Raw genomic sequence first — 15,929 nt, forward strand, 5'->3', positions numbered from 1 at the left:
AAGTGCGCCGCAACGTCAAAGTGATGCAGACTGCTTTCTTTGACTCCCGAGGGGCGTATAGCCAGGGAAGGGGGGGGGGGGGGGGGGCATCTGACCGGGCTTCAGCACCCCCCCCCCCCCCTTCGAAAGTTTTTCGTGCTGTCATGCACCGTCGACCACAACAACCACTGGCGCCGGGAATCATTCTGGGTTTTGTTTAGAATGTGTTTTTCACACTCGAAACGACATTACGGCGCGAACATTGCGAACTCGGTCCGGATTTCGTGAAACGCCCATGCTCCTGGAGTCACATAACGCAGGGAGCCCCATCCGAGCACAAAGTTTCAAGGGCTTTTCGATGGCGAGCTTGGCGAGCGGGCGCGTCACGGCATCTCGCGGCGGCCGCAGAATCTGCGGAGCGCATGGATTTCAATTCCGAAACTTTGTGGGTATAAAGTTCTCTTAAACTCCTGACGCGAAAGGTTCAATGATATTTCCAAAGGCATGCTTAAGATTTTCAATTTAAAGTTTCAATTAATTTTTTTCGGTTTAATGTTCTTATTAACTTGGGCCAACAAACGCCCACTGGAGCCATCGCGTCCAAGCCGTTCCAGAAATGGAAGCACGCGCTCGAAATCTTTCACACACACGAAAATACTAAATAATAAATATCGCCTTGACTGTCAGCTGGCAGCTGATAATTTTCTCCAAACATTTCGAGGAAGCGTCGAATGTAATCGATCAGCTGAACCAGGGCAAGCAAAGTAAAATAAGAGAAACCAGAAGGAAAGTTAACGGCCTATTATTGAGGCAGCTCTTTTTTGCGGGCGACATTGTCTGGCTCTCCGTGGCCATAGGGGCAATGGTCCTATGGATTTAAGCAAAGCCCCCGCTGAAAATACTGGTATTATCAGAGCGCTTTTTCGCATGCGAGCAGACATAGATCTGAAGAACCATTTGGAAAGTTTCCCCAGTAATGCCTCGTATTTAAACCCGAGATGTATAAAACCAAAATATATAAATTTGTGGTGAAATTATCAAAGAAAGCCTAGTTGCAAAAGTAAACTTGCTGACGAAACGACGGATATTGCTGGAATCGAACAGCTTTCCGTTTGTGCAAGGTACCTAAACAAGGATGCCGACGACATCGTAGAAGTATTTCTTTAGGTTTTGTGCCAATTCAGGACCAAAATGACAGGGCCCTCACCGACACCATTATGCAATTTCTGCTAGACCTTGGAATAAACATGCATCACCTTCGTGGCCAAGGTTATGATGGTGCCAGCTCGATGGCTGGTAAAACGAATGGAGTCCAAGCTGCCGTTCGCCAGAAATATCCAGCCGCACTAAACACACATTGCGCCAGCCACTCCCTCAACAGAGTTCTCTGTGCGGCGTGCTCTCTCACAGATCACAGATATCCGAAACTGTTTTGGAACGCTGAAGACAACACCGCACTTTTTCCGCAAATCTCCTAACCGCTCACACGTTTTACGAGAAATGTTAATTTGGATGTGTCCTGAGTCCACCAGGCAGCCACTTTTGGGATTATGTGAAACGCGCTGAGTGGAAAAACGTGATGCAGTTCTTTCATTCATTAATCTGTTTGAAGCGGTAATCGCGTCTCTAGAGGAGATAAAATTAAATGGCAGCGGCGAAAGTCCAGTTCAAACTAATAGTCTAGCTTTGGCACTTTTGTCACCGGCATTCCTTGTGTGCCTGCGTGCAGCGGAGCATGTGTTAGCGGTGACTTTGCCTCTGCCAAAGAACCTGTCGACCAGGAACATCGACATGAACGCCGCCATTGACGATATAGATCCGGTACAGCAAGCGATCAAAAATGACCGCAAGAATGCGTCTGCTTCATTCTCAAAAATATTTGCACAAGTACAGGAACTGGCAAAAAAACTGGATGTGGAAATCCCCAGCCGACGAAGCCGGTGTCCGACAGCAGATCGTGGGAGCGTCGCATCAGAAAATGCTGACGAATATTTCCGCAGAACTGTGTTGACTCCATTTCATGTACCACATATTAGCACAGTTAAACCAACGGTTCGAAACGCACAGGACAATCTCAAAGGACTTTTCTATAGTTGTACCATCCGGATTACCACCAAGCTGTATCTTCGCATCTGTATATTTCACTGTATCTTCGCATTTCTAATATATATTTTGCAGAACTCCTGCTTTTTATATGTACTCTCTGTTGCGACTAGTAATTTTCGTGAAATTACTGACAATACACGAACGGTAACAGCTGCTCCTGCGCAATACATCGGAACGAAGGACAGCGTCATTGAGGTTTTTCTCTGGTCGTTGCATATGTACAAAAATGTAAACAAGGTTCTTGAATGATAAAGATTCATCAAAGTATTTGAACTCAACTTGTTCATTTCATGGCCTTTATGTTTTTTATATCAGGTGCATGCACTGCTCTACTGGTTTCGGACTGATACAGTTCTAAAGTTCGCGTGATATTTTCTTTACTTATTAAATAGACAAAAAACGTGGAAGCATTGATATCAGTTATTCCTGCCGCAATTTTTGGGACACACGAATATATTCTTTTATGAAAGAATACATATTTTACTTGTCTTGACAGTGCGTAGTGCTCAAGAATTCCATTGCAGTATCTAATCTACAATGGCATTGGTAATGGCAATGCAGTTATCATTCATGTATTGGATCCCTCGACAAATTCTATCAGGAGGAGGCCGCGCTGCAACGTGAGCCCCCCCCTCGGACCCTCGAACAAAATTTCTGGCTACGCCACTGGCGGTGTGGTACACCACGAGTGCGCACCACAGGGTAAACAATCACCAAAGAGTACTACAGGGATGTCCACCGTCGCCTACGTGATGCTGTGCGGCGCAAGAGACCGGAGTTGTGGTCAACAGGAAATTGGCGCATCCATCACGACAATGCTCCTGCACATTCCTCGCACTTGATTCAGACTTTTTTGGGCGAAAAACCAGACTCCCGCAGTTCAACAGGCTCCTTACTCTCCTGATATGGCCCCTGCGACTTCTGGCTGTTTCCCAAAATCAAGAGGCCATTGAAAGGAGCGCGATTTCAGACAAGAGAGGACATTATGACTGCAACGACAGCTGAGCTAAACTCCATTCCGAAAGAGGCCTTTTCGGAATGCTTCCAACAATGGCAGCACCGCTGGGAGAAGTGTGTGGAGTGCCAAGGAGGACTACTTTGAGAGTGATTAGGTTTCCAACGCTCCAGTTGTGCCAGTTTTTTTTCTTCGGCCAAAGGTCGGATAGTTTTCTAACAGACCTCGTACAAATCGAATACGAATAGTAAGTATCGAATAGTCAACCACAGGCACTTATGTATTTACAGCGGGAATATTTATTTCTGCATGCATAATTATATATACCCCGCCAGTACTGAGTAGTCAAAAAATAGCTCATCAGCGATAAATAAGCAGTTTGAAAAACAAGATTATTAGTTGTTATTGAAAACTTCACAAATAGCGTCTCAACGTCTTTATAACCAGGTTGCAAACAAGCTTTAAAAAAATGACTGGCGGTTGTATGGAATATAGAAGTTTATAAGCACGCCAAATATAGCTGCCGAAAAAAATATCGGAAGTTGATTGAAAAAAAACTGCTGAAGGACTTGTGAGCCGCAAATACATTTAAAAGGGCCAGTTACAAGAAACACATATGTCGTAGCGCAAAATATAAAAATGCTGCATGACTAGACTGCCGAAAACATTAAATGACAGACTCACAGGTTTCTGCTGTAGCGTCAATACTCGCAGGTTGTCATGAAGGCTACCGCCGCGATATCGAAAACAGAACTTCCATTATACATTTTTTTTTCTGCATTCATTCGACAACTTTTTGAGATAATTTGAGATACTTTGTTTATAGAGATGGAGAACAGTAAGAATATAACAGTCAGTCGGTTGTTGCAAAATATTTGGTTCGAAAATGCCAAATAGTTCCTTTCCTGATTACGATTAGTTAGTGTGTAATATTCGATTCTTATATCGAATATTCGCCCGCCCCTAATAATAAACGAAAACAAGGGACGCGACTATGTCCTAATAGTATCTTTGAGAGCAAGCAGAAAAAAACAAGCAGAAAGAAACCCTTTTCGCGGCGATCCCGTGGGCGCTGCCATGTTTGATCACGTGGTGACGCGTCCATTGTTTGCCTCAACTGCCTCCGTTGCCTCCTTGTTTACAATGGAAGTGTATGACGCCGGCGTGGCTTAGAAAACCTCTGTATTCGGAGATATCGCAGGAGATGACTATAGGTGGACGACACGAAGCTTTGACTACAGCTTCATAGAAGATGCAAAAGCGCTTTTGGAGCTGAATAAGCTATGTCCAAACGGCGCAAGCAGCGTATATTGTGCTTGTTCTAGAAAACCGGGCTAAATATGTATTCCAAGCTATCCAAGCTTTCCGATTATGAATTCAGTCAGGATTAGTGTGTCTTCCTCTTTGTTCTTTATTCGGCAGATATTTTGAAGCAGTGGCTTGTCAGTTTCTGAATCTGTGAAGTTCCTCTGTGCAGCCACTATATGATTATTTTTTGACTAATCGCTCGCGGGTGTGCTCAGTTCCGATAGATTTGTTCTTGCTGCGCACAAGGCTTGAAACGTAGCTGTTTTGTACATTGTAATACCCTGTAGCAAATATATATTACAGCAAGTAACTCGCTGCTCTTGTGGACCGTCACGAAACGTTCAGCTTCGACCATTCGTGCGCCATCGGTGTAGTACGTCATTTATTGTGCGTATACAGTGCGCATATATTCAAGTGTGCGCCCATTCACTTATTCTTGATACGGTAAGCGATAGAGTGGGCGTAAGTTTTCCTGCCATTTGGGACAGATGTGTATAGATAACGTGCGCGAAACTTACTAATACAGGTAGCGGCGCTACTTCCTTTGTCATTGTTTAACGAGAGGTACTCACTCTTGCCGACGTTCTGGGGATGAAGCCCTTTCTTTGAAGGTTAGCGATACAAGGCTGGCGGATGAGCAAATTTCTGTATCCTCGAGGAAAGCCGTACGTCACGAAGTGCCGGTAACACGTTCGGACAGTTGCAGCAGCCGTCCGCGAACTTGGCCACACAGATTCATTCTATTCCTTAACATGCCAGTCACTATTTTTGCAGCTTACTACTGCACTCGTCTTCAATGCACATGATTCAATCTAGCATGATTGGAGCACAGTGTGTTAGCGAAAACTCAGTTGCATTTCCGACAGCTGATCGCACAGAAGCAACTTGCAAGGTAGAAGCGGTAATGGTTTCGTATTCGTGCGCGGTTGCTGAAGAGACGGATGGCGCGCCGCAGTGAGCGCCATCTCGTTTCTCTAAAACAAACTGCTCCGCGAAAAGGGTCAATAGAAAAAAAAAAAAAGTCACAGTTTCGCCCTAAAAGCAATGAATGCGATAGCAACACAGCAATGTCATACGAAGTAAGATGAGCAGCTTTGGTAGCAATATGAATTGTAGTAAACATGAGCTGATTAAGTAAGCAGGTGTGCTGCGGCGTAAGTAGACCGACATGAAGAGAGACTCGATGACCACGAGAAGGCGCGTGTGAAACGGTGGTGTTGATGAGAAGCGCTTCCCGTGGGCAGCGCGTGCGAAGGGACACACCTGTAGCGCTGCACTGCCGATCCGGGCAGCATTGCATGTGTAGCGTGCGTTGGAAAATGTGGCCCGACTATTACTAACTGAATGAACAAGCGTGGTGTGAGCGCGCACAAACAAACACGAATAGATCACACTGAATGACTGCAGACAACGACTGTCAAAACGCTGGCAGCAAGCATACGCCGCAGCGGGCGAAGGTACGTGCGGTCTATCGCTTCAACGGAAACTGAGCGGCGAATGTACGGCGCATAAAGGTCAGAGCCGTGTGGAGATAAGAGACGGTGCGGACGAGCCACGAGCGCGGTTGTTGGCAGAGTAGAAGTGCGCCCCCCCCCCCCTCCGCTCCCTCCGGCGCTGGCTTCCTGCTGCCTTGCTTGCGCGTGGGAGATGAGTGCGTTCGCTCTCCGTGATAGCGCGCGTCCCCGCACGCTTCCGCTCGGGCATACGGCGCGCGGCGAAGATTTTATCTATAGGGAACCTCACGGCGATGGCGACGACGACGGCGACGGCAGAAATCCGGTTGAAGTGTCCATATAATTGCTATCGCAATAAAAACGCATTTGCTTACTTCGCGCGCGCCGGCCGGCTGCAATCCGCCTAGTATGACGTCCAGGGAAATAGATAAAATTACGCCGTCACGGCAAGGCGTATACAGGTTGGAATGAATTTCCAGAATGGCACCAGTTTGGAAAAATGCACCATCAAACTCGCCGTAAAAATACGCTTTTGTTCCACTTACGTTTTTAACAAAACGTTCTTTCATGTATTGAAGCACAAAAGTAATTGGAACACACTTTGGGAAATAATATCTCGAAACTGGTGTCATTCTGGAGATTCATTTCAAGTGGATCCGTCTTAAAAACTCACCGGCTTCAATTCGTAATGTGCCGGAAAGTAATTAAGAAGTGAATTAGTTAACTTTTGTTAAGTAGTTGAAATGTGTTTTCATTTATCGTGCTAGTAATGTCCGCCTCTTCATAGTAATCAAGTTCAAGGACAATAATTATGCTATCTTCCTCAGGCGCGACTTTCAAAAATTTCGGCAAACTTAAAAAAATGTCACAGTTTCGCCCTGAGGGCGAAGCAATGAATGCGATAGCAACACAGCGATGTCATACGAAGTAAGGTGAGCGGCTTTGGTAGCAATATGAATTGTAGTAAACATGAGCTGATTAAGTAAGCAGGTGTGCTGCGGCGTAAGTAGACCGACATGAAGAGAGACTCGATGACCACGAGAAGGCGCGTGTGAAACGGTGGTGTTGATGAGAAGCGCTGCCCGTGGGCAGCGCGTGCGAAAGGACACACCTGTAGCGCTGCACTGCCGATCCGGGCAGCATTGCATGTGTAGCGTGCGTTGGAAAAAGTGGCCCGACTATTACTAACTGAATGAACAAGCGTGGTGTGAGCGCGCACAAACAAACACGAAGAGATCACACTGAATGACAGCAGACAACGACTGTCAAAACGCTGGCAGCAAGCATACGCCGCAGCGGGCGAAGGTACGTGCGGTCTATCGCTTCAACGGAAACTGAGCGGCGAATGCACGGCGCATAAAGGTCAGAGCCGTGTGGAGATAAGAGACGGTGCGAGCGAGCGACGAGCGCGGTTGTTGGCAGAGAAGTGCGCCCCCCCCCCCCCCCCCCCCCGCTCCCTCCGGCGCTGGCTTCCTGCTTCCTTGCTTGCGCGTGGGAGATTGAGTGCGTTCGCTCTCCGTGATAGCGCGCGTCCCCGCACGCTTCCGCTCGGGCATACGGCGCGCGGCGAAGATTTTATCTATAGGGAACCTCACGGCGACGGCGACGACGACGCCGACGGCAGAAATCCGGTTGAAGTGTCCATGTAATTGCAATCGCAATAAAATTAAAATTAAAAACCCCGCAGTACGTTCGTGCTACTTGTTATGAACCTGTTTTATTTACGTTCAAGTATTTTTTGTATGATTGGGACAAAGTAAGCTGAAAATGCTGTTTTGCTGCAATGCTGTAAGTTGACAATGCTGTATTTGTTTTTGTCCGTACTGAATATAAGCAATCGCTGTGGCCAAATTACAAACGGAGCAGGCGCCTCTGTCAGGCCTCGATGCCTTTTGCTCTTCTGCCGTTTCTGTAACAGATACATAAAAAATAAATCTATATCTTTCTTACTCATTAATTACGCAAATGTGCGTTCACGGGTATTTACGAAATGCTTGTTCACGTTTGAAAAGTTGATATTATCAGTATGCGGATGGTAATTGTAGGATATGGCGCGAGAAAAAGTGCACGAGAACACATTGAAATCATTGATGGAGATTGGCAGGTCGCTATATATAGTGGCTCCACGTCATCGTGACAAATGCATTCCACACTTTGAGCACCGCGTTTCTGCCGTTGAAGTAAGTGAATTGGTTAGTTGAATGTTTACGTACAGGTTTTAAAGGAGTGCTGACATGACATTTCCGACTTTTCACTTTTTTTAATGAATGCTGTTGGTCTCGACACCGCCGCAGAAGTGTCAAACATTGGCCCTGCAGTTTGTTTCTCAGCAATTTAAAAAGAAGTACATCCGCGGCTCTGAAATCCTGCAAGAGGAACATTCGCACTGCAGTGGCAGTGCGGATCTTGCCCGCGCGCTGTGTCTTGACTGCCTCGGGGTTTTCAGCTGCGTCGTACAAACAGAGCTAGTAATCGCCCGGGAAAACCGAAAAGCTTTCGCCCTCATTACACGGCCTCGTGTCGCACATTGGGTCTTTCTTCATTCGCCCTTGTATTTCACAGGCGATATGTTTCCTTCATATTTAAAGCGACTACATTCATTTGCCCACTCTTACTCACTTTGCTGAATCTGTGTTTCTGCGCCTGACGATGATGCCCGTAATGTTGCTATATTATGCTATAATAATGGTGGTGATGAGTCTCCAGGCGAGCCCTTAATTCGAATGATCTGGCATTGACCGCCATCGACGGATGGGTTCTACCGAAATGTTCTGTTGATTTTTTTTTCGCTAATGTTCTTCGCCACGCAGTCAACCACAACACGGATCTTCATCGGTGATTTCGTATAAATTATGTTATCTGTCTATTCCTTTTGCCCTTCATTGTTGGCTCACACGAAGTCGGGATTGCTCACTCGGCAAGCCGGATGACCCGAAATTAATAGAATCGAAAGAGAAGAATACTTACAAAGTGCGGCCCCAGGATCAAGCATAGGTAGTATTCTAATGACGTCGTCATATTGTCCTTATGCACGTATTCCACTGTGCTTGCTCAACATAAGCGAATCGACGTAACGCCGCAGCTCTTCACCCTGCAACATTATCCCCCGTATTCTAGAATGTTCTCAGCGCTGCACCTTGACTCGAGAAAGTTGATGGCAGCGCCGTACCTCGACAGAAATGGTCGCTGTGCTTTACTGATACCTCACGACAACTCCTGAGAAGCGTAGAGTCTTCTTGAGCCGAGGGGCGGCACTGTGCTCAACTCACCGGAGTGGAGGAAGAGCTTCGAGCAGAAGGATCGTTTGATATTACGGGAGTGCGGCGGCCTCGATGATGTCAGTATACATGCCCCTCTATATGCGGCGTCGCCGAAAGGGTGGCCCTGTTGTTGTCCCTGCCGCTAAGTTACATTCAACACCAGCTGAATTCTCCGTGGTTGTCGACAGCCTCAAACCTTGACACGTCCCGATGTCCTACTTGACGCTTTCAGAGACAGCCATTCGTCGCGGATTGATGTTTGATAAAGCCTGATGACGGGGAGACTGTTCTCCCATCGCAGCGCAGAAGTACTGCGAGCATATCGGAAACAGTGCCGCTTGCAAGTGTCACGTCAGATTCACCAAATGGTTCTTTGTGCCCTTGTCAAAGAAACTTTTCTAGCCACAACAGATAATCGAGTGATCGAGGATCGTTCATGTGATCACGGAGCTTCAAGTCAACGCGAAATATCCACCGAATGTGCCCCCCCCCCCCCCCAAACGAAAAAAAAAAGAAACAAAGCTATAGAAGCGCGGAATCCGAGCAAAAAATATAAATAACACTTTATTTGCAGTGAATGGAAACTCCATCCAGTTGAAATGTGTAGTGAATACCTTCTCTTCCGACTACCACATTAATCATATAAGCATCGGGCTGTCTCACGAAGTTGCGCGAAAACAAGCTTTTTCGCGAATGTCGTGCTCCGAAAACTTCGGCATTCGGCTCACGATTGTCCGGTCGTACATCCACTGAGCGCATTTGTCCCTTTAAAAGTACGTGATAGTGCACTTTGACGCTCGTTATAGACGGTTTGCACTGATGTAATGGCAGCCATCTCGGGGAACTAGGACGTCGAGAAACTGCGTAAACAAGAAATGTGACACAACACGACAGGCGCGTCTTAATTCCGCCGAGCCACAAGTCTCGAGATGGCTTGGCGGTACGCGAGGAGCAATAAACTTGGAACAACAGAAACTGTCAACACTGTCCTTGGATCACAGGGAGTTTTTTTTTTTTTCGGCGCAGGGCTGCTGAAGTTTTTGTCTCCTACAGAAACTTCTGTGAATAAACTCGCCGGATGCAAGTACCCATCTTCTGCGCATCACAATATATTTTTTTCTTGCAAACTTGCGCCGGCCAATTTTTCAGCGCAGCTAAACATATTCACGAACCGAATTTAGTTTTCGTCAAACTTGACACAACATTCGCAAAATTGTAGAATTAGCCCGAATTTGTTTAGTTGCCCGACTACAAGCTGTACGCGGACACTATAGTTTGCCCGACTACAAGCTGTACGCGGACAGTCTTTTCTCCTCCCTTGTTACCGTACCATGCATACCATGGACGGAAGCTTGCTACATACCGTTGACTGAGCTAAGGAGCTTTACACTACAGGGTGTCTTTTGTTTAGCTGCACCAATTTTAACGCGAAAGCGTTAAGGGCCCCATATCGCAGAAATTCCGATGTCGCCTTTGTAGCCGCCGTAGGCGTCCCGTGAGCGAAAAATATATACGGCACTAAAGTTCTTCTATGACTAAAGTTGCTCGTACCTTGCCTGACATTACTTACAAAGATATTCCTCGGAATTATGAGAATGACAGCCCACAAACAAATGTCATGAAATAAAACACCGACAGCTCATGCCTTTTATGTTAAAACTTCTCAGACTGAAATATTAAGTGCGAAACAACAGAAGATCGGCCCACGCAAGAGGCCGCGTTTCTACAAGGAAGCTGGCCTTCTTGCATAGCGTTCGAGGTAATGAGGTTAAAAAACAAACAAAAAAGCTTTCTCTCGGGCACTGGGACGTAGCAGCTGCATGTCTTCTAAATGCTGCCATGCTTTACAAGAAGCCTCTAACAATGAATAGGGACACCAAGAAGCGGCTCGGCTGAAAAATAACATAAAGGTAAGAGAGAACAGGTCTCGGCGCACCGTTCCTTTATTCAAACGTTTTCAAGTACCGCCCTACCAACCACATAATTTTCTTCACGGGTACTTCAATAACCTGCGCGTTTAGGGCTTCACTGGCTCGAGCCGACACATTTTAAGGTGCGGACGCACCTTAAAAGGTGCGTCCGCTTACTCGGGCTTCGTCAAAGTTCACCGTTTCATCGTTCTCTGAATTGTTCACCTATTCAAGTGGTGTGCCAATACGGGCACAAAATAACACCCAAATATGAGAATAGACGAAGCACACCTTAGCGGCTACAGGGTTGTGCTGTTCCGCTCGATGTCGCGGGCTCCATCCCCTCCGCGGCGGTCGCATTTTGACGGGGGAGAGATCAGAAACGCTCGTGTATGCTTGGAGTAATGTGCGCGTTAAAGAACCCCAGGGCGTAAACATTTTTCTGTGAACCCCCACTGCGGCGTGCCTTATAATGAAAGCGTGCATTTGGCACCTAAAAATCCCGTATTTCATTCATTAATTCGAAAGCATTACATGTCCCATGAGGCAGAAAAGGCGGCGTTGTCCGCAACAAGTGGTAACAAAAAATGTTGCAGTGGCTTAGCTCGGCTATGCCAGGATATACGTAGCGTTAGCAAAGGTTCAGCTGATTATTCTTAGCTTTCCTGGTTGTCTAGATTGTCAAGGATTAGCTTGATTGTCATGCTTACTGCTGCTCCAATGACACACACAAACGCCAGTCAGAAGCGCAGCGGCTCCAGCGCAGTGTCAGACGGCGACTGCACAGCGAGCGCGCGCCGGCGCCAGTGCGTCTACCACGGCTACGACGTCACTTCTCTGGAATGCGCAGACCGGCGGCGGTGAGTCGCGCGCGGCGGCGGCGGAGTGCGCGAGAGGTGCCGGCTCCGGTGGCTCCGGTGCGCAAGCCGTGTGACATCACTGATCCTTGCGCATGCGCAGCACGGCTCTTGATGTGCCGCGCGAAACGGGCTTGGCTAGGCCAGTGTAGCTAACGCTACAAAAATGTCGCAGTTTCGCCCGAAAGGCGAAGCATCGATTGCGATAGCAAATTAGTAGAGAGCTATTCGGAGTAGGGATAGTAGTTTTATAGGCTGTGAAGAAAATTATGTGGTTGTGTAGGGCGGTACTTGAAAACGTTTGAAATAAGGAACGATGCGCCGAGACCTGTTCTCTCTTACCTTTATGTTAGTTTTCAGACGAGCCGCTTCTTGGTGTCCGTATTCATTGTCAGAGACTTCTTGTAAAGCATGGCAGCATTTAGAAGACATGCAGCTGCTTTGTCCCTGTTCCCGAGAGAAAGCTTCCTTTTTTTTTTTTTTTACCTGATTACCTCGAACGCTATGCTAGAAGGCGAGCTTCCTGGAAGAAACGCGGCCATTTTACGTATGCCGATCTTCTATTATTGTTTCGCACTTAATATCTATTCTTGATTCACTTAATTTCATCTTAATTCACTTTACTCCACCTTAAGTCACCTTCCTCTAACTTGTTCTAGCTTCAATTCACTTCACTCTAATTCACTTTAATTCATATTAATTGCCCAGAATTACTACTTATTAACGGTACGTGTTATATATCATTTACAATCTTCTGTATTACTGCTGGCGACATACAAGACGCTGATGACGTCACATTTTTTTGTTACCACTCGTTGCGGACAACGCCGCCTTTTCTGCCTCATGGGACATGTAATGCTTTCGAATTAATAAATGAAATACGGGATTTTTAGGTGCCAAATGCACGCTTTCATTTCAAGGCAAGCCGCAGTGGGGGTTCACAGGAAAATGTTTACGCCCTGGGGTTCTTTAACGCGCACATTACTCCAAGCATACACGAGCGTTTCTCATCTCTCCCCCGTCAAAATGCGTCCACCGCGGAGGGGATGCAGGCCGCGACATCGAGCGGAACAGCACAACTCTGTAGCCGCTGAGGTGTACTTTGTCTATTCTCGTATTTGGGTGTTATTTTGTGCCCGTATTGGCACACCACTTGAATAGATGAACAACTCAGAAAACGATGAAACGGTGAACTTTGACGAAGCCCGAGTAAGCGGACGCACCTTTTAAGCAGTCCTTCAGACAACAGTTATGATGGTGCGCCCGATACTCATTGTTGCTGGGGCCCGTGCTTTGCACCTGTCGACACGCGACTCGCGCTTCTCAAACTGTGTCGGCGCGAGCCAGTGAAGCCCTAAACGCGCAGGTTATTGAAGTATCTGTGAAGAAAATTATGTGGTTGGTAGGGCGGTACTTGAAAATGTTTGAAATAAGGAACGATGCGCCGAGACCTGTTCTCTCTTACCTTTATGTTAGTTTTCAGACGAGCCGCTTCTTGGTGTCCGTATTCATTGTCAGAGACTTCTTGTAAAGTATGGCAGCATTTAGAAGACATGCAGCTGCTATGTCCCTGTTCCCGAGAGAAAGCTTCTTTTCTTTTTTTTTTTTACCTCATTACCTCGAACGCTATGCTAGAAGGCGAGCTTCCTGGAAGAAACGCGGCCATTTTACGTATGCCGATCTTCTATTATTGTTTCGCACTTACTATCTATTCTTGATTCACTTAATTTCATCTTAATTCACTTTACTCCACCTTAAGTCACCTTCCTCTAACTTGTTCTAGCTTCAATTCACTTCACTCTAATTCACTTTAATTCATATTAATTGCCCAGAATTACTACTTATTAACGGTACGTGTTATATATCATTTACAATCTTCTGTATTACTGCTGGCGACATACAAGACGCTGATGACGTCACATTTTTTTGTTACCACTCGTTGCGGACAACGCCGCCTTTTCTGCCTCATGCGACATGTAATGCTTTCGGATTAATAAATGAAATACGGGATTTTTAGGTGCCAAATGCACGCTTTCATTTCAAGGCAAGCCGCAGTGGGGGTTCACAGGAAAATGTTTACGCCCTGGGGTTCTTTAACGCGCACATTACTCCAAGCATACACGAGCGTTTCTCATCTCTCCCCCGTCAAAATGCGTCCGCCGCGGAGGGGATGCAGGCCGCGACATCGAGCGGAACAGCACAACTCTGTAGCCGCTGAGGTGTACTTTGTCTATTCTCGTATTTGGGTGTTATTTTGTGCCCGTATTGCCACACCACTTGAATAGATGAACAATTCAGAGAACGATGAAACGGTGAACTTTGACGAAGCCCGAGTAAGCGGACGCACCTTTTAAGCAGTCCTTCAGACAACAGTTATGATGGTGCGCCCGATACTCATTGTTGCTGGGGCCCGTGCTTTGCACCTGTCGACACGCGACTCGCGCTTCTCAAACTGTGTCGGCGCGAGCCAGTGAAGCCCTAAACGCGCAGGTTATTGAAGTACCTGTGAAGAAAATTATGTGGTTGGTAGGGCGGTACTTGAAAATGTTTGAAATAAGGAACGATGCGCCGAGACCTGTTCTCTCTTACCTTTATGTTAGTTTTCAGACGAGCCGCTTCTTGGTGTCCGTATTCATTGTCAGAGACTTCTTGTAAAGCATGGCAGCATTTAGAAGACATGCAGCTGCTATGTCCCTGTTCCCGAGAGAAAGCTTCTTTTTTTTTTTTTTTTTACCTCATTACCTCGAACGCTATGCTAGAAGGCGAGCTTCCTGGAAGAAACGCGGCCATTTTACGTATGCCGATCTTCTATTATTGTTTCGCACTTACTATCTATTCTTGATTCACTTAATTTCATCTCAATTCACTTTACTCCACCTTAAGTCACCTTCCTCTAACTTGTTCTAGCTTCAATTCACTTCACTCTAATTCACTTTAATTCATATTAATTGCCCAGAATTACTACTTATTAGCGGTACGTGTTATATATCATTTACAATCTTCTGTATTACTGCTGGCGACATACAAGACGCTGATGACGTCACATTTTTTTGTTACCACTCGTTGCGGACAACGCCGCCTTTTCTGCCTCATGGGACATGTAATGCTTTCGAATTAATAAACAGCACAACTCTGTAGCCGCTGAGGTGTACTTTGTCTATTCTCGTATTTGGTGTTATTTTGTGCCCGTATTGGCACACCACTTGAATAGATGAACAATTCAGAGAACGATGAAACGGTGAACTTTGACGAAGCCCGAGTAAGCGGACGCACCTTTTAAGCAGTCCTTCAGACAACAGTTATGATGGTGCGCCCGATACTCATTGTTGCTGGGGCCCGTGCTTTGCACCTGTCGACACGCGACTCGCGCTTCTCAAACTATGTCGGCGCGAGCCAGTGAAGCCCTAAACGCGCAGGTTATTGAAGTACCTGTGAAGAAAATTATGTGGTTGCGTAGGGCGGTACTTGAAAACGTTTGAAATAAGGAACGATGCGCCGAGACCTGTTCTCTCTTACCTTTATGTTAGTTTTCAGACGAGCCGCTTCTTGGTGTCCGTATTCATTGTCAGAGACTTCTTGTAAAGCATGGCAGCATTTAGAAGACATGCAGCTGCTATGTCCCTGTTCCCGAGAGAAAGCTTCTTTATTTTTTTTTTACCTCATTACCTCGAACGCTATGCTAGAAGGCGAGCTTCCTGGAAGAAACGCGGCCATTTTACGTATGCCGATCTTCTATTATTGTTTCGCACTTACTATCTATTCTTGATTCACTTAATTTCATCTTAATTCACTTTACTCCACCTTAAGTCACCTTCCTCTAACTTGTTCTAGCTTCAATTCACTTCACTCTAATTCACTTTAATTCATATTAATTGCCCAGAATTACTACTTATTAACGGTACGTGTTATATATCATTTACAATCTTCTGTATTACTGCTGGCGACATACAAGACGCTGATGACGTCACATTTTTTTGTTACCACTCGTTGCGGACAACGCCGCCTTTTCTGCCTCATGGGACATGTAATGCTTTCGAATTAATAAACAGCACAACTCTGTAGCCGCTGAGGTGTACTTTGTCTATTCTCGTATTTGGTGT

Source organism: Dermacentor silvarum, chromosome 1 (genome assembly GCF_013339745.2).
Source record: "Dermacentor silvarum isolate Dsil-2018 chromosome 1, BIME_Dsil_1.4, whole genome shotgun sequence".
Classification (NCBI taxonomy): Eukaryota; Metazoa; Arthropoda; class Arachnida; order Ixodida; family Ixodidae; genus Dermacentor; species Dermacentor silvarum.